Consider the following 19127-nt stretch of genomic DNA (forward strand, 5'->3'; position numbering starts at 1 on the left):
TTGATCCCAAGACAAACTTTTCTGTTTGCCTTTAGAACTGCAAAATGTCCCGTTAAATATCAACCATTTATAATTGAATGAACTAGTAACAATGATTGTTAGAGCAAAACTGTATAATAAAGGTTGTCTCCTATACTGCCTTCCATTAAGAAATGGCAATAGTATGTAAGGCTTATAGTCTTCAGTTATTTTTAGGGCCTTTGAACAGAAAGGGACATTCCCATGGAAAAATATATGAAGAAACCTAAATTCTTGTGGTCTCATGCCTTCTATTAAAGTGGGCGACAGGCAAATCTAAGAATTAAGTCTGGTCATATGGTAGACACTAAGCTGAGTAAGTTCAATTTTCAGAGCTTTCACTTCCTACCAAAATTTCAATCTTTCTTGGTGGTTAACTAACGGCAGATGTGACAGGCAGCTGAGAAGAAATTCCCCCACTCTAAGTAATCCAAACCAGTAAATCTTGATTTAAGATGATTGGAGTAGAATGCTGTATTTATGTTGTAGTGATTATCACTCTGCTTCTATATAAAATTCACCCATTAATTCTTTCTTTCATACTTGGAAGTCAATTTATCTAAGATCAATAATTCATCTGTCATATAAACTATAAATGTTGTCAGCATGAGCAGTGCCAGCTCTCCCTCCATTCAAGCTACAGGCACACATACGGAAGATCATGGTCACTTAATACATTGATCGTGGTCATGGACATCTACAGCTGACAGGTGCACAGATCCATTTAATCTGCAATCTCCTCCTAGAAAGATCACATGTTAGCTTAGTAGACACTACAATAAAACAGGGATTTGGATTGAATGTTGGAGTTCCTGGTTAGGATGTAGTCATGGTGTCATATCAATGATCTTGCAATATTATCTCTCTTCACATGTGCTCCTGCTCCCACTCCCTCTCGTCAATTAAGCAGAGCAAGAGGGCACAGAGGTGGGTGTCAGGTGCTGTGTCAGATGAGGGGGCCAAGAATAAACACGTACAGGAAGGCATATGAAGCAGATCATGTACAATCTTCATTCATCAAAGGAGGTTTTGTGGAGAAGCTAATGAGGAGGGAAATTGTGGTAATGATAACCATCAAGACATGTCTTTTCATTAACCTCATTTTATAGGTAAGGACACTGATATATAGATATGTTAAATCACGTAGCAATTAAATCATTAATTTAATGCATATGATGGAGGCAGACCACAGAGCTTGAGTTCCTTGTCTATCACCCACAACTGTCATACCCTTAATGCACATGAAAACATGAAATGTCTTTCCCTAAATGCTCCTGGACTCCAGCTTCTACAACACTATCTGTTGCTAAGTAATTGCCTCCAACTCTTCAACATTACTCAAACTCAATCTCATGGTATAGGTTTTATAGTTTAATATTCATCCATGATATCTTCACAGTGGTTCACATCTGTCTCTGAAGATTAATATCTTTTAAGAAAGTATTCCAGTTGTGATGTCTTGGGATTCATTACCTATAAAAATAGAACCCCTTAACTGTGTATTTCACACAGTTGTCCTTTCAAGCAAAAGTATAATCAAAATAGTATTAAACTATACCCCAGTGCTCATAATGGAGTGAGATATTATTTATAGCTGGACAAGATTTGATTCTTCCTCAATTCTGGTTCTTAGTGATCCTGGAGTAGTCACTTATTTCAGTCCCTAAAGCACCAGAAGAGTACCCCCTGCCTGCCACTCTGATCCCACCCAGGATCATTTCCCTGCCCTGTCCTCAGTCCCCTCATTTTTTCCTGTGCTTCAGGAACTCTGTTTTCCTTGCTGTTCCTCAAATACATCAAACTCATTTCTGTTTTGGGGCCCTTTACTTGCCTTTCTCTTAACCTACAGGTCTCTTTCCCTGGGACATGAGTGAATAAATATTATATAGATTGCTTAGTTCTCTGCTTAATTTGCCTTCTTTGCAGTCTTCCCCGGACTCCTGATCCAATAGAGCACCTCATACCTACCTCTCTTCTCCCTCACCCTGCTTTATTTTCTACCTCAACAATTATTTTCATCAAGATTATCTGGTATTTACTCCTTTAACCTCTATTTCCCTTAAGACTCCTAAGGCTGGTGAAGCCTGGAATTCTGCAACTTCCAAAATAATTTGTTGGAAGAACATTGAGTAATTAGTATTTGAGTAAGTATGAAAAGTCTTTGGAACTCCTATCCTTGGATCTTAGAGCTCAGTTCTTGGACTGATAGTAATCATTAAATGCCTCATTCCCAAATAAAGGCTTCTTTGGGATTGTGTTGCCATTTTCAAATTATATAATGAGGCACAGATTACAAAGGTGCTTTGTCCATCTGTGTCTTTATAACAACTAATTTGTCCTTAATGATGAAAAATAATAATCATTGTTATATTAGCCTTTGATTGTATTTGAACCTATGCAAAGGACAAGAGTAAGGAAATTTCAAATTGACTGACTGGGGACATAAAGAGCCCATGCATGTTAGATCTCCTGTTTTTGTGTGTTCCATTCTTTGATGAATCTGAGAGCCCGTGGTGAGAATCATCAGGTCTCCCACTGCCAGGAGTCATGTGTGCACAAATGCCCATTACCAAGATAATAGATCTATCGAGTATACTTACAAGTTGGAATAACACATGGGAGTCAAATGGGACGAGCTGCTGTTAGCCACAGTAAAATGGTAACTCTCACAGGTGTTTTGGTGAATGCAAGAAACCAGATCTGAAAGACTGCACGCTGAGTGATTCAACAACCGGCCATGCAAACTGGTGATGGTAAGAGGCAGAAGCTGAGCTATTTCTGGAGCAGTGGAGAAGCACAAGGGAACCTGAGGCTGCCAGAAATGGTCAGCCTTGCCAGAGTACGCACTCATGGCCCTACGAGAACATCTGAGGGACATGGAAGATGTATGCCCTCTACTGTGCACACATCGCTCTTCTGCTAGAAGATAAAACTGGAAGAAGAAAAGCTATTGAAACCTATAAAGTCAAGGTTTTTGTTTGTTTGTTTGTTTGTTTTATTTTTTAGAAATAAGGGTTAAGGGTTAAGGTCATGGAAGTGAAGGGTGGCCTGGGACCTTGAAGAGATGAAGTGCCTGTCATTCTAGAAAACCTACCAGTCAGTCTAGGGGGGGATTCAACCTCCTCTCAGTGGCTGACAGCTGGCAGGAAGACGAAACTAACCTTGGCCATCTGTCTGAAACGAACTCAAAAAGAAAAAAAAAAAAAAACAGCTGAGCCATATAAAAATTTAGAGAAGTGGTTTGTTTTCTCTTGCCTTTTTTACTGCACACCCACTCCCAGAATTTAATGCAGCACTTTCTTCTCAGAGCTGGCATTTGTCCTGAACACCCAACTTTCCCTCATAAGCAATAAGGAGAGAAAAGTAATGCCATCAAGCTGGAGTCACTCTTGACTGGAAAAGAGCTCAGCTTACTGATTATTATTGGGATACTCTCACATTAAGCATTCTAGAGTGAAGATAGCAAGTCTTCCCCTTAAAAAATAAATAACTAGGGCCTGGCATGGTAGCCAGTGGCTAATGTCCTCACCTTACATAAACTGGGATCCCATATGGGCACCAGTTCTAATCCCAGTGACCCCACTGCCCATCCAGCTCCCTGCTTGTGGCCTGAGAAAGCAGTCAAGGATGGCCCAAAGCCTTGTGACCCTGCACCCACGTGAGCTACCCAGAAGAGGCTCCTGGCTCCTGGCTTTAAATCGGCACAGCTACGTGGAGAGTAAATCAATGGACGGAAAATCTGTCTCTCTATCTCTGCTCCTCTCTGTGTAACTGACTTTCCAATAAAAATAGAATCTTTAAAAAATATATAAATATAAATAAAATAACTAGTTGTAAAGGAGGGGGGAAACCATTTGTACAGGGGAATATCCAAGACACAGAATGAGCTGCTTTGGCCTTTATGAAAAGATAGAGAAAGCCCACTCACTCCCTGAGGATGGCAGCGCTGAATGCTGTAGAGAAGAGCACCCAAGAGCTCAGCAGGGTGGAGGCAGAGCGGGCAGAGGCTGATCTCAGGTCCAAAGAGACAAATTCCAGATAGGCAACCTTCTCCAGACACTTTTGAGAAGTGACATTTCAGCGAATAGCAAATCAAAGGAAATATCAGTTTCCCCAGTAGAATGGGGCTGAGCAATCCAACATCTGGGGCTTTGGCATGCCTCGTAAGTGAAGTCATCCAGAGAGCCTACGGAGAGTTACCTCTCCACGGCTGAGGCTTGTTTATGGAAAATTGAGTTTGGGGGCTTGGCATTGGCTGAAGCACAGAGCCCTCTGAGCTGCGAATATGTTGGTTATTTTTGACAAAGTAGCTCTTGTCTAGGCGAGCAAGTGTCCTCATTTCAGACCTCCGCATGGAGCCAAAGGGTTAGCCTATCAGTTTTCTTCATTTCCTCTTTTCTTGGCCACCGCCCCTGCCTCAAAGGGCAGCTTTTTAAAGCTACACCCTTAGTTCACTTGGATGCTGGGACCTCATCCGCTTAGGGAAGCCAAAAAACACATTAAGTATATACAAGCTGGAAGTACAAAAATGTGGCAAGAAACTCTGTGGCTATTTCACAAAATAAGCAACCTCATCCATGCCCTCTCTATACGCACAGATACAACATTTTGGTCCTAAGTTGGCTTTCCCTTCTCTCAGGAATGGTCTGAGGGGCCAGAGTTATGGCTCAGAGTGTTAAACCCCAGTCTGTAATGCCTGTATCTTATATTCAAGATGTGGTTCAAGTCCCAGCTGTTGCAAACCCAATCCAACTTCCTGTAAATGTTCCTGGGAAGACAGCAGGAGACGGCCCAAATACTTGAGCCCTGCCACCCATGTGGGAGATTAGGATAGAATTCCTAATTTCTGGCTTTGACCTAGTCCAGACCTGGGTGTTAAAGCCTTTTGGCAAGTGAAAAGTTGAATAAAAATTCTCTCTCTCTCTCTTTCTCTTACTCTCTCTCTCTTTTTCTCTCCCATCTCTCTGTGTGTGTGAGAGAGACACACAGAGAGAAAGAGAGAGAGTCAGAGAAAGAGCCTTCCTTCCAATTGATTAAATAAATCTTTTTTGAAAAAAAAAGCAAACTTAGTGCTTCAGGAATGTAGGCCAGCAAACCCCAAGCTTGCTCAGAAACAGGTGTCTATCCCCATGTTACTCCCTATCAGAGAAGACTAATTGCTTCTTTCCTTTTTTTTCCTGTTGTTTGTATTCATCAGAAGCATTACATAAAACACAGACAAGATGGTGTAAAATGGATAAATGCTTTTAATTACATTTCTCTGTCCCCTATCTCTCAGGAAAGCTCATCACTTCCAAAATAAATTAGATATGATACTGAGGGATCTGAACTCTTGTTGACATTTGATCAAACACAAAGGACTCGGATGTTATCAGGAATGAAAAAGAGATGTGGTTGGCAGTATGGGGAGTTGTCTGTCAAGCCTGACATCATTTGTGATCTCTTCCCCTCTCCCCTTTCGGGAACCGTCACTACTTTCTCAGGGTAGGCATGGTGACTCTATGGAGCTAAGTATTGTTCTATGCCTTCCCTTCTAGTTTGTAGATCTGCAAACACAGGAAAACATTTCTGGGAATGAGAATGCAAAAGAAGGGTGACAAGTTTTCATTATAACCACAGTCACAGTAAAGCCATCAGTGAGATCCTGGGATGCGCAATTTGGTGGCCTTTCTCCATTTCATTCTCCCAGGCATGTGTTAGAACACCAAAGGGGAGAAAGTGTCACAGCAAGAGAAAATGTCTTCTTTCTGCTGTTTTAAAACACAGGAAGGAGGTCAAGTAACATTGTTTCCCACCCAGGGTGGTTAACAGTGCTTGAAGTCACGAGAACACTTGGTTCTGGTTTCAGGCAGTGCAAGGTTCCTTAGTATCAGCCATGTTCCCTGCACGGACTCTGGTGCTGGAACTGTTTTGGGTTCCCAGAGTTTCCTGAAGAAAACAAATGCGACTTGGTAAAATTAGGAAGGGACCAGATGTTGAACGCAGCAGTGGAGACTCTGAGTGGGTAGCCCCATCCCCTGTGGCAGTGCATGGAAGGAAGTCCCAGATCCACTTCCAACCCAGCTTCCTGCCCATGTATGACCTTGGAGGCAACAAGTGAAAACCTCAAGCCCTTGCGTCTGTATCACCCACATGGGAGACCTGGAGTACATTCCTGGCTCCTTTGAAGAGTGAATTAATGCACGACTCAAGTCATCCTCTGTTGCTTTCCCAGGCCATAAGCAGGGATCTGGATCAGAAGTGAAGCAGCTAGGGCACAAACTGGAGCCCATATGGGATGCCAGCACTGCAGGTAGAGGCTTAGTCTACTATACCATAGTGCCAACCCACAGCAGGACACTTTAACAACAACAATAGCAACAATAACACGAAAACATATATTCTGAAAAATAAGCTCCACCATTGTAGCTGTAACTACTCTTGACAGGACACACCTCTACCAGAGAGCAGAGACACTCCCAATTCTAATTTATGCCAGTATGTTTCATGGTAAGCACCAGAGCAGACCCCAATAGTTCAATACATCACTAAGATATGATCTTTAGGGTACACGTGGTCCAACTGGAGTGAGACTTACAAAGAGGTAGGCACAATGTAATTATGTGTTTTCAACAACCAGGGCATTTAAGCAGCAAAGCAAACACAACTGTGTACTGATTGCTCTAAAACTGGTAGAAGACAGTTTCTCATTATGAGTACGCCAGAACTACGAGTGATGTATTCTTGAGTGAATCAGGCTTGCCCTGTGTGAGCCAAGGTGTTCTTCTGTGTCCACTGGAGATAAATCTCCAAGATCCATGAATATAGTAGAGCTTTGTAAAATTTAAAGCTCTGCATATATAGAACTGAGTCTGCCTCAAACTATAAAACATACTTAAGTTGTAGAAAGAACGAAAGGACAGGAATGCCACTTACTTTTGTGACAGTCAGATTAGTTTCCTTCTCTGAGCCTCTGTTCTTATCTGAACAATGAGATTAATAATATCCACTTCATGTGTATGTTATGAGAAATCCAAGACATTATTTATACAAAGCAGATGACCCAGAGCTGACCCATCGTAGAGGCAGTTAATCTTCGTTTCCTTCCTGGTACTCCTTCCTGTTCCTCTCCACTTTGTGAAATTACCTGGAACTTAACATCAGGAAGAACTTGGTGTCCGAGGGGCATTGTGTCCTGTGTTCCCACGCTGCCCATGGAAGCTGCTCTCCACCAAGGTCAAAGGGGACAGAAGGGATAGCCCCCAAGGGCAGACCTCACAGGCTGCACACACTGACTACATTTCTGGCAATGCCTGCTGACAGTTGACAGCAGGCTGCACAATGTTGTCTCTAAGGTCAGTCTCAGACAGCTCGTCCACAGAGAAGTGTCATAGATGCTGCCTGAAGCTGGCAGCTGCAATTGATTCCCAGTAAATCTGTCTTACACAGAAGTGCAAGCAGTTCACAAGAAAGATACAAATGAAATCGAGTGACCTCCAGGGCCAATGAGACAGAAAACAAAAAGCAGTGTAATCCCCAGCCACACAGGCTCCTAAAAACATCCGCTGGCCCCACCTCGGTGTGCTGTGTACTCAGGGGTAACACAGTGCAGGGTGCGAAGGAAGACCATATTCACTTTGGAGTTTGTTGGACACGGCTCCCCTAAGGAGCTACATTAGGGCACAAAGGGCATATTCTTACCCTGAGAAAGTATCAAAATGAGCTCCCTATTAAATCAGAACTAAGATTCTCTGCCAACTACCAGGTCCTCTTAACCCTCTCGGGCTCTGGTGAGTGATAGGTTTCTATTAGAATTCCAAGTTCCCCTCTGACTCTGCCTTCCCAGTATTCCACGATGTCAAATGTCTGCATCACTGGCACACACGGGTAAACTGCATGGATGGATGGTTACTGTCAATAGCATGAATGACTCACTGATAATTTTTAAGACATCAGACTGCATGTGAATTTCCTGTCAGAAACGATGAGCCTGATTCAATTAGTGTGCTGAAACATGGCAGATCTTGGCATGGCATTTTAAGCCTACGGTGGAAACTTGCTGGTAGACAGCACCATACGGGGAAGAGGACAAGTTGCAGACCGAGTCTCTGCCTTTTCCTAAACTCATTAACTGTAGAAAGTTACAAGACCTCTTAAAGCCCGTGTTTCTCACAAGGTGTAAATAGTTCATGCCCTCATAGGATCATTGGAGCTTTAAATGAGAGAAACATATAAGCAAGTATGGTTCCCAGTTGGGAAATAAGAAGTATTCAGTAATTACTGATAACGTTACTGTCATTATCATTGCTGTGACCATTTTATCTACTGGCAATGCAATACCTAGAAGGTCCTGATGCAGATACTCCTGATACCAGCAATAGGTCAAGTTTGGGTTATAGGCCCTTTCATTTTCTTGCTCTATAGATTCTTTTTGGTATTCTCATTGACAGCCATGGATCAGCTGCATTTTGTTTTGTTTGTTTTTGTTTGTTTACCTCAGGGATGTTTATATTTTGGACATCTAACCCAAAACTCTACCTTAGTCTTCAAAACCATACGTGCACTTAACACTTGAGAGGTGTTCCACCAAACTCGATGTGCCAAAACTGGATTGATTTTTTTTTTCTTTGAATTATAGTTTATGATTTTCTATTGCATCAGAATATTGCATCAAAAATCTCAGTTACCACTGACTTCTCAGTCACTGCTTTTCCAATGCCTTAATGCCAAATCATCAATCTAGTTCATTTGATCTTCCAATGATCTCTTTATATGTTATCGCCAGTCTATCCTCCTCTACTTCTTTCTTTCTTTCCTAAATTGCTCTAACTTATTTTTCTATCTCCAAGTCTACTTTCAATGCAAACACAAAAGTAAAATTTCTCTCATGCATGGTTCCATTTATTGTTCATACTGAAAACTTATTAATGGCCACTTACTGTTCACAGGGTAAAACCCAAGTTCCTTAACTTGGTTTTCAGAATGACCCGTGCACCTGCCCTGCCTGAACCCGGCCTCTGAAAGCAAATCATTCTCAGCTTCCTTTGGCTCCAAGAAATCCCCAGCTACTTTCTTGGTTTCCAATCCTGGTATAAAATCTTCTCCTCCTACACCTCTGTCTCCCTCCAAGAAACTCTACCTTAACCTTCAGATCTTGCATTCAGTGTCAAGTTCTCAGATGACTTCCCTGTCCCTTAAATCTGGAAGGGCTATCATTCAACATGTAAGGATTCAACTTTTTCCTCTCCTGCAGTGTGGCTTCTGTCACTGAGTCCTTGTCTTCACACAGAAGTCAAACTAATAAAAGTAACTGCCAAGACAGGGGACCCCACAACCCTGGATCAATCTATTGCAACAGTACCTCCCCTTGCTCCTTTATCTCAGAGACTGGGAAACTTAACAGGGTTCTGGATTTTGACTAATCTCACTTTAAGCTGTTGATATAAGCTACCATTTGAGACACATGGGGCACATGGAACCCTTTGTAAAAGGAGTAGTGTCATTAGCAAACTAGTAGAGTTTGAGCAAGGAGCAGTTCTTACGAGAATTTGGGCATCCTAGGTTTCTATTTCTCTCCTTTCCCCATCATGCCCTCTCTGTCCTCATCAACCCTGGCAATGGGTGCACCTATGTGTCTCCTGCAAACATGGTAGAGGATGCCTAGTATCACACCAAGACAATGTTTCTCCCTTGAGGTCCCACCCCAGGCTGAATTCAGGCTTTGGATCCTAGAGTAGCAGCACCTAAGATGTGGACTCTTGTGCAAGTGAATTATTGAGGAAGTTCTTCCAGGAAAAGTCTGTAAGAAAGTGAGAAAAATCTAACAGAGGAAGGGGGAAAAAATCTAAGTGATGAGGTAACTGTGAGTGCTGTTTAGCCTCATCCCAAGCAAGTCCTGTGAACTCCTGTACTGGGAATTCATGGACCCCAGGCTCCTCCAGGTGGGCACAGAATCAACCAGGACATAAATCACATATGTCATTGGGGTAGGCAACACCAGTTATCCAAGGAAATTCCTTAGCAGATTACAGATCTGATTTGTTAGCAGCAGTACCCACAGCTGCTGCTACAGGGAATGTAGAGAGATGGGTGCAGCTACAAGTCCTTAGCATTTTGTTGGCAACATCTTTTTTTTGTTGGCTATAGCCTTTTTCAGCTGAAAGTCCTGAACAAGCTTGCTTTTTCCCAGAAAGGTGGAGAACTTCTTACACGCCAGCAATTTCTTCTCCTTCACTCTCCACCCAAATCGCCTATATTCTCTGATATTTTAGAACTTTCTGGATGTTGATAGCATGAATCATAACCCAACCACATTCCATGTCAGAGGCAATGCAGGAGAGATGAGCTGCTGCCACTTCGACACCCAGTTACAGGCAGAGACATCGCCAAGTATTTGTATTGCCCAATGTATTGCTAAATCATGCCTGACCCTTCCCTTTTTAAGATTTATTAATTTATTTGAAAGGCAGACTTGAGAGAGAGAGAGAATCTTCCATCCCCTGGCTCACTTTTTGAATGGCTGTAACAACCAGGGTGAAGCCAGGCCAAATCCAAAAGCCAGGAGCTTCATTAGGTCCTGGCGTGTGGGTGCGGGATCCCCAGTACTTGCACCATCTTTCCCAATGGGGAGCTGGGTCAGAAGCAGGACAGCCAGGACACTAACAGCGCTCATGTGGGATGCTGGCATGGTAGGCAGCAGCTTTACTGTGCCAGTCTCCATGTCTAACTCTTCTTTTACGGAGGTAGAAACCTGACTCTGCCATTCATAAAGATCTCAGAACTGGGAAATGTCATCTTATGCAACTGAACAAAGTGGCCTCTGAGCACCTGCTTAGAACAAGGAACTCATGACTCAATATATCAACAAGAAGAACTTTGCATAACCCTTCATACAAACTCCTGATACAGTAGTGTATAAAATGCGTGGTGCTGCCAACACACAAACTTGAGCTTGTATCTGAGGTTCACAATTCACCAACTGTGATGACTTGAGCAAGTTATTGACTTTCTGAGACTCAGTTATAAAACAGAAAGAAAGCAAGTTTGTTGTAAAAATTAAATAGCACCTGGCACAGAGTAGGGCCTTAATAAATGAAAGTCATCATTCTGAAGTTATTTCCTTCAACATAAAAAAAATAACCAGAGGGAAGTAGGAGTTGGAAATTTGGAGAGAGGGAGAGAAGTCTGCACACATGTGCATTGGGAATTGGTGTTTCGAGTGCCTGGACATTCTTTCTTGAAAAGCAACATTTTGGGGGGACTGGGATGTTGTGGATATTTCTACTATGAAGAGCCAACAATAAATCACAAAGATCCATTGCCTTTTCGCCCTTGAGGTCAGATCATGCATCTCAGTCATGCTCTTCTGACCACTGCACCACTGGGAAGCCAAAGGGAAGGCCACTAATGCAGATTCCAGCATGAGCCAGTGGTGAGGCCCCTCCCAGTCATTGTGTTTCCCTTCACCCAGCTCTGTCCAGAAAGGCAGCACCAGCATGGAATACTGACAGACTCAAGCAGCCTCCCCAAGGGGTGGCATCTGTCCTGCTTCCTCTTCTGTGATCTGGTGAGTAGACTCCAATTCTGGGTCTTTACACAGCCCGCACAAGGTCAAGAGACCCAGCTGCCTGCCTTTCCGTTCTGATTCATCATACAACTGACCGATATTTATTCCAAGTTGCTCTCTCAATGAGCCAGGGTCATCCTCATTCTTCCTTCAAACAGATATTACTTCATCTGTGGATTTCCTTTCAAATCATTTGGAAACCAATACTTGTGCCATGTGACACACCAGAAATTTCACCCGCTTGTGAGTTGTCAGTACCAGCAGCTGCCAGCAGTGTTGGGACATGAAGAGAAAAGGACCACCTGCTATTAGGCGAAACAAACCCAGCACCCTGCTTTCCCATCACTTCGTTTCCTGAGCTGGTGAGAGACTGATTCTGTGCATTTGAATTGTGTTCAACTGCACTGCACCCCTTTGAGTCTGAAAAAGTAGTTTTGGGAAATAGAGAGTTCTTCATTCTAGGATCCTTCAACAGATGCTGTTCCATCAATGTTTCTTAAAGGCTTTGTTCTAAAAAGAGAAACAGAGAGAAAGAGAAAGAGAAATATCACACATCCACTGATTGACTCCCCAAATGGCAGCAAGGACTGGGGCTGGGCCAGGAGGCAGGAGGCAGGAGCTTCTTCCAAGTCTTCCCTATGGCTGCAGGAGCCCGTATACTTGGTCATCTTCTGCTGCTTTCTCAGGTGTATTAACAGAGATGGACAGAGAGTGGTGGAACAGTCAGGATACAATCCAGCACCCATGTGGAAAGCCCTCATTACAGACATCATAATAACCCACTGCTGGTCCCTCATGTGCTGTTTTTATAAAGTCCTCTGCAATTATCCTATGCTGTCACCAGCATGGGTATATAAAAGCTTTTAAAAAAAATAGTTGAGCATTTATTATGTTGTCAGAACAGTTCTCAGCACCGTTCATGGACTGACTTCATTGAATGCTCACTACAACCCGAAGAGTGAGAAACCATCCGTATGTCTGTTCTACAAATGAGGAAGCTGTAGAAGATGAAAAAAAAAATTCTCTAAGTCATTCAAGCCATAAAAAGCAGCGGTGATATTTGATCACAAAGCTACAGGATTCTGGCACACAAACTTTTACATTCTTATCACTTTTACCTTTAGAAAGCGTAAATTGTGAATGAATTCTATTACATTTCTTTTCAAAGGCAAGAACACTCTATAACTCTGTTTCAGGTATATATATATATATATATATATATATATATATATATATATATATACTTTCTGGAGGTTAAATAAATTAAGTTCCAATCAAGTTTAGACATGTAGTCGAACCTGCCAAGTACAGTACTGCCAGTTGTATTTCATTGACTGCCTCCTGGGTTCACACATGTGGACTGCCACAGGACACTATCCCAGAGCAGATGGCTTACACATCGTAAACAGATTTCTTCACAGTTTAGGTGGCTGGAGTTCTGCAATCCAGGTATCTGAAACCTGGGTTTTCCCTGGAGTCTTTTTCTTTGGCTTGCTCCTTGCTTCTTTCTTGCTGGTGTGCCTTTTTTGCTCTGTGAGCCTGATGACTGAGTTCAGAGAGTTGAATCAAACCTTTGAGAAAGCTCCTGCACAGGATTTGATCTGGAGTTAGGACATAAAGGCAGAATATTTTTATCCCTGATAGCCTGAAACCAAAATAATAATGAACCACCACACTGTTTATTCACATCTTACTTTCCTTTGGTGACCTTTCCACCTAATATTTCTGAAGGGATGTCAGAGTCCCAGGAGCTCAACTTTTTTTTTTTTTTTTAAGACAGGATTGCAGAGAGAGAAGGGAACACAGAAAGACATAAAGAGAGAGAAATTCCATTCACTGGTTCACTCAACAAATGGCCAGCGCAACTGGAGATGGGTCGGTTAGCAGATAGGAACCAGGAGCTTTACCCAGATCTCCCTCGTGGATGCCAGGGCCCAAGCACTTACTCCATCTTCTGCTGCTTTCCCAGGTTCATTAGCAGGGAGCTATATAGGAAGTGGAGCAGCAGGGACTCAAAATGGCACCTATATCCATGTAGGATGCCAAGGTTGGAGGCGGAGACTTGACTCACTATGCGAAACACTGGCCCTGGAGCTCAGTTTGTTTGTTTTGTTTTGTTGTTGTTGTTTTTTCTTAAGGGACATGGCAACAGTGGGACATGATTGACAAGGCTGGGTTGATTGCTGTGGAGGGTTCTGACGCAACCTTGCAGCCCTTTCCACGCAGCTGCAAGTATTTCAAGTATGTTAAGCTATCTAATCTTTTAACTCATAAAAGAAACTAAGGTTTACCTGGCACAACCAGACCTTGTGTCACACTTGTTAACTGGCTTTTCAGTCATATCACACCTTGTGTGCTTTTCAATGCATGTTGCCATTTTGGTCCTCACAGCAACAACATTGTGGAAGTCACTCTGTATAATTACGGGCTGATTTTTTTTTTTTAATTTACTCCACATACTTGACTTAATCTGTTCTCCAGCTTTGTCTGCCTGGAAAAAGTTGAATTCTAAGGCATGCACCAAGGATTTCCTTTTCAAAGTTTTCCTGCCGGATTTTGTAGAATCTGTCTTGAAGACCGATCCATTTCAGCAAATATGGAACTACTGCATTGTTTGATTCTATATTTGCTTTATACAGAGGACAGGGGAGAGGGAGGACACGCAGTCTGCCATGGGCAGGGCTGGATCAGATAAAAACCAAGTGTAGGTTTGAAACCCAGTGTAGGTCTCTCCCATGGGTCACAGGGACCCAAGTCCTAGAGCGTCACCTGCTGCCTGTCAGGATGAGCATTAGAAGGAAGCCAGACCAGAAGTGGAGTTGGGGCTCCAGTCAACCATTCTGATATGGAATGTGGGTGTCCCAGACAATGTCTCAACGAGCCAAGTAGCTGCCTCAAATTTTTTAATAGCATCCTGTATTTTTGTAACAAATACTAATACTATTTATTTATTTATTTTTATTTCATTTATTTTTGCATGTTTATTCTTATTTCCATGTTTTTTCTTCATTCATTCATAGATTTGGTGACAAGCTACAAAAACATACACCTGTGAGTGAGCATGTATATATTAGGCTTATATTTGTGCTTTAATGGCTGATGCTGTTTTGTAACATCTCAGTTTTCTCTATATGTTATTTAAAACCATATCATTTTTATACACATTTATAGGATGTAATGTATTACTATAATTAAATGCATCTTTCTCATCTGTTTCTTCCTTCTCATAACTTTTGTTCATTCCTTCCTCCTTGCAATTGCTGGAAACAGCCATATGATAGGCTTTCTAACTCCAGCTTTGATCTTTCCTTTCTTCTCCCAGATTATATAATAATTCCTGTTATAAACTTGGGTGGAAACATGAAATGACACTGCACCAACAAATTTCTAGGTCAAAATTTACAACAGCAATATCTGAGAGCTTTATGTAAGTTCATTTAGAAGTCATAGAATAAAATTGCATAAACAAAAATGACAAAGAAAATCAGTAGGACCCATGGAATGTAGACCTTCATTAACATAACTTTCAATATTTTCTTGCATAGACGATTCTTCCTCTCTTGCCCTTCCACCACCTCTCTCTGTCTTACTCCTTCTTGTTCTTTCTAACATACTTGAAAAGGAGGTCAAAATTCGTTATTGACATAATCTTACTCTTCCACATGAAACAAAATTTCACATTGCAATTCTGAGTATAGGAAGATTAAAATAACACCTAATGAAATCCTCAAAGATATATTACAATGTCAACCCAAAGCCAAAAGACATGTTTATGTTGGGCAAGGCACACTCAAATAAGTACTTGTCAATATGTGAACATTTCAAAATCAGTAATCTAGATATTTTTTAAAAAGCTTCAAAACCATCTAGGAGTATCTCCATAAATGCAACACCCTAGATTATTTGTTGGGTATTTTTACTCATTTCATTTTGTGCATTTTTTTGCAACATATTTTTTGTGAAGCTGTTTCATATATTTTCAGTCTGTGCTGTATGAATCTGAATGTAACACATATTTGGCAATGGCAGAAATTGAAATGAGAGCTTTTCTGGAGTGTGTTATCACTATGAAACCTTTTATGCAGAGGAACACTGTCTTGCTATTGTGTAGCGCAAGTGTTGGCAAAAGATTTTTTGGTAAAGGGTAGATATATATGCAAATCATACAGCCTCTAGGGATTACTCAACTGTGACACTGTGATACAAATATAGTCAGAAATGGTATGTAAATAAATGGACATATTTATGTTTCAATGAAGTATTACTTCATAAACCAGGCTGCAAGTTGGATGTGGTACAAGTTGGATGTGAACAACATTTTGCCTACCCCCTGATGTAGAGGGCCAATATTTTTTTTTAAATACTCTTTGCTTGTATTACACAAGTGTGTGTGTACACTGTACCTATTCTGTGCACCTCTCCTTATCTATCTGCCAGCTTTCCCATCTTACTTTCTATGGCGCTAATTAGCTTGCACCAATCTCTCACTGGACAACTGAACCACTGTCAGAAACTGAAAAGATGATAGAAGAATGGGAATAAGACCTATATTCTCTTGCCTTCCTCCATACTGGGTTGACAGAGGTTGGCTGTGTGCCTGTGCCAAAAAAAAAAAAAAAAAAAGCCAGAGCTCTGTTCTATTCAACTTCTGCTGCAACTACTGTGCTCTTCTGCATCGTGTCTATTCCCACTGCAGCTCCTCTCCTGTTTAGCAGTGGCTTCCTGATGTGGCTAACCCCTAAATATCCCCTGTTGCTGCTCCTTAAGTCGGAGTGATGCTTATCTCCCCTTCAGTAAATTGTGCCTTCACGAAATCGTTCTGAATGACTCCATTTGGATATGCCATGTTTTCTGCCAGGGATTTTGGCTGATTTAGTATATATTTCTTTTTTTCTCAAATAACTTTGAAGCTTTGTAGTATCTAGGTGCTATTATACATCGCTTCTCTGCCTTCTGGCTAAGATCAAGTATATATGTTATTATACATACTAAATAGAGGCCAATGACTGTAGAGAAGGAATAGCTTGTTTTATCTGACACCAAAATAAGGGCCTTGACTCTGAGCATAAGATTTTCCCCCCTGCATTGGCTTGTGTTAACACATTTCATTGGCTACCCATATTTGACAGCAAGATGTGAGCTCAGAATACTCCTAAGTTTACTCTGCTTCCAAACCACCTGCATGTTGATATATGAAATTAAAAACCCAAAAACAATACTAACGCATTAATAATGTATAAGAAATCCAGTGTTAGGCTATTTTTCCCCTCAAAAATGACTATTCTGATAGTTTAAAATTTTACAAACCCACTTCAAAATAAAAAGATGGCTCTTTTGGTGCACTGGTATTTTAAGAATGTGCTTGGTCTGCCCATTGGGAAACTCAGCAATGCTCTTCAACATGAAGGTCACGTTCCCCACCAGGAAATACAGAATTTCTCAATGGCTTGGTTTTTGTTAGACCGTTTCAACTTCTCTTCCCACAAATCCAGTCTCCAAGCTTGTGTTTCGGTCACCTGTGGATGTGTAGATTCTACAATGGGCATTGAGTTACAACCTTTGTGAATGTTGGCTTCTGGGGTTGTGCAATGTGGTGACTGGCTTTCAGCCATACCTCCATATTCTGTTGTAGCCACTCTAACTGTAACCTCCCTCTCCACACACACATTCATATATATATAATGCAAATTCAAGTCCATGATTTTGTTCATGCTGTTTTATTGTGTGGAAACCTCTTATTCTCCCCACTCTACAAGTATCCAAATCCTCTTCATCAGACTAATTCCTATGACTCATCAAGTGTCAGGTCAATCATTTTGTTCTGCAGGAAATCTTTTCTAAGACCTCTAGCCTTTGTTCAACCCCCCAGCAGCTTATTCTACACCAGAATGCTATCATCTGGTTCTCCTATTCACTGCTAAGGTACAGGAGCTTTAAGTGCATCATGTGTCTCTTGGCTTAATGGGCTCAGTTCTATCAAGTTCTCTTTAATATAGCCTTTCTAAAAGTTAGCCTATCAGTGGCCAAACTCATTTGTCAAGAAAAGAAAGCAAGAAAGCGAGAAAGAAACTGTCAATAAGTTCTTACCTTTTTTCCATTTTCCATCATCACACATATGTCTCACCTCTGATCCTCTAGTTTTCCTAAAGTTTTCATCAAGACAAAATATTTCCTTGGTTTCTGTGCTTCTAGTTGAAGATTTATTTTTTCTTGTGCTCATCAAAACCTGTAGAGGCTTGTGCTGTGGGATGGTAGACAAATGCTCCACCTGCAGTACCAACATCTCATAGGGGTGCTGGTTTATGTCCCTGCTGCTCACTTCTAACTCATCCCCCTTATAATGTACCTGAGAAAGCAGCAGAATAATCTTCAAGTCCTTGGATCTCTGCACATATGTGGGAGACCTGCAAACAGCTCCTGGATCCTGGCTTTGGATAAGCTTAGCATGCCGTTGTAGTCTTTTGGAAACTGAACTAGCAGATGGGAGATCTTTCCATCACTCCTCTCTCTGTGTAAATAGAGCATTCAAATAAGACCAATTTTTAAATTGTGTTTAGTAGTCCTTGTAGCAAACTTTTCATCCAGTTTTCCAGCAGTTGATTTGATGGATCAGTCTGATATTTCTAAATCAGGGTGGCAAGTTGTTGGAAATAGGATGGGAGAGAATTCTTTCAATAGTTGGAATTACTTTTATTTATTTAAAATGTTACAACTAGGACATCAATAATCTCATTGCTTAAAAAGAGGTTAAAATTAGATAATTAAATTAGCTTAATTTTTAAGATGTTAAGAAGGAAAATAACACACAAATACAGGTCAACACCAAAAGGAGAAATATTCAAGTATTTTTATCAGTTCTACATGTCCATTTATCAAGGCTATTGTACCTAGTTTTCCCACAAACACTAATGCAGGTGTTACTCAAAGGTGTTTTCCAGATATGATTAGCATCTACAAGCAGGTAATTTTGAGTAAAGGAGATTACCCTCTGTAATCTGGTTGGCGCTGATTCAATCAGGTGCAAATGTTGACAGCGGAATTGAGGTTACCCTGTCAAGGAGTGGATTCTTCCAGAGCACTGCAGCATCTGCTCTGTCCACAAGTTTCCAGCCTGGAGGCCAGCGTTGTGGTGCGCAGAATAAACCACCACCTGGAATTCCTGCATCTTACAGTGGAGTGCTGGTTTGCAATCCTGCCTCCTGCCCATCTGATCTAGCTTCTTGAGACTGCACTTCAGAAGGCAGCCGGTGGTGGCCCTAGGCTTAGCTACCAGTGACTCACAATGAGACAGCTGGATGGAGTTCCCGATTTCTGGCTTTGAACTGGTCTACCTTCAGCTGTTCCAGAGTGAACTGATAGATGGGATATTTCTCTGTGTGTGTGTATGTGTGTGTGTGTCCCCTTCAAATACATAACTTGCCTATCCAGTATGCATAATCACATAAGTCAATTCAATCAATATACAGATGATAGAAGGAAGATAAATAGATAAATTTAAATATTACACTGTTCTGTTTTTATGGTACAACCCTTAATGTTCATTCAAATGCCTTACGTCTTGCTT

The sequence above is a fragment of the Ochotona princeps genome, chromosome 30 (assembly GCF_030435755.1).
Source record: "Ochotona princeps isolate mOchPri1 chromosome 30, mOchPri1.hap1, whole genome shotgun sequence".
Taxonomy (NCBI): Eukaryota; Metazoa; Chordata; class Mammalia; order Lagomorpha; family Ochotonidae; genus Ochotona; species Ochotona princeps.